At 37.5% G+C, this 1,322-nt stretch overlaps 1 pseudogene; it reads right to left on the minus strand.

Annotated features, from left to right (window-relative positions):
* Window positions 1-178: 178 nt before the first annotated feature.
* On the minus strand, window positions 179-296 carry LOC128247206 (5S ribosomal RNA; annotated as a pseudogene).
* Window positions 297-1,322: the final 1,026 nt, after the last annotated feature.

The raw sequence follows: 1,322 nt of genomic DNA on the forward strand, positions 1-1,322 counted from the left end.
TGATTACATCAACCTCAGTGTTCGACTGGTACTTATTTTATCGACCTCGAAAGGATGTAAGGCCAATTGGAGCTCGGCAGATTTTGAACTTAGACCGTAGCTACGGGCAAAATCCCGCCAAGTATTTCGTCCAGCGTGCTAACGATTCTGCAAGCTCGCCGCCTTCAAAAGTTTGAGACGCTTACACACCTAGGTTTCCTAAGCGGTCAGCCATCTAAGTACACACTAGGCTCGACGTTGCTTAACTTCGGTGATCGGACGAGAACGGGTGCTTTCAGCGTGATATGGCTGTAAGTATTTTTCTCGGTATAATAATTTATTTAATCTACACATTTTAATCATCTTATCACACCATATTTTGAACTCGTGAGATGTTTTCAATATTGACATTCTACAGAAAGATGGAGTTTGATTGCATTTAAGGTCGTATTAACAAAATTATTTTATTCTATTTATCTATTTATCATTCCTTCTTTTCTCTCTCTCCTCTTTCTTTGTTATTTATTAATTATTATTTCTATTGCTTTCTCTTTTTCTTTCTTTTCACAAAAAAAGGGGTTCCTGTCTCCATTTGTTTTATACAAGACTTCACGGTCTCCTGGCCGTGCTGTTTGAAATTATAACAGGGAAAACTGATTTCTTTATTGCGGCATATAGGGGACATTACAAAGACAGACAACACAGAACGTGAGGTACATAAAACGAATGATGAAATACGAAATGAAATATTTAACAATGAAAAGATGTAATGGCTTACGAATCCCCCAAAGCTCGCAGTTCCATTTTACTGTTCTAATTATACATGTTAATTATCAGTCTCTTTTGTTTGTTATATATTCCATGAAGTTCTCTAATTCCATCACATTGGGTAAACTGTCATATTGTATATATGCCCGGTAGGTTTGATTCTGGTTCCAAATAACTCCACCAGTCTTACCTTTCTCTCTTCCTCCAATAATACCGCTCTTTCATCGGGTTCGAACATCTCGTAATTCAGTTTGACTCTTATTAGATTTTTCATTTTTGCTAATCTCTTTTCTATCTCTACATCCTTGTCGTATCTTAACATTGTTCTTTATATTTCATCCAGCAATCTGTCCTGTTTATGCTACATATTCCTCTCTTTCCTCCTTACTTTCTCCTTCTACTCGTCAAACTTCTTCTCTCTCGCTCTCTTCTCTTTGCTTTTTTTACCTCCTGCTTGTTGTTGGCTCTGGTTCCTGCGTTCGAATCTCCATACCCTCTTTTTTCCATTGTAACTTGTTTCTTTATCTCCGCTTTTCTTTTCTTGGGACTCTTTGGCGGAGATTCCACTCTCGTTC

Source organism: Octopus bimaculoides, chromosome 2 (assembly GCF_001194135.2).
Source record: "Octopus bimaculoides isolate UCB-OBI-ISO-001 chromosome 2, ASM119413v2, whole genome shotgun sequence".
Taxonomy (NCBI): domain Eukaryota; kingdom Metazoa; phylum Mollusca; class Cephalopoda; order Octopoda; family Octopodidae; genus Octopus; species Octopus bimaculoides.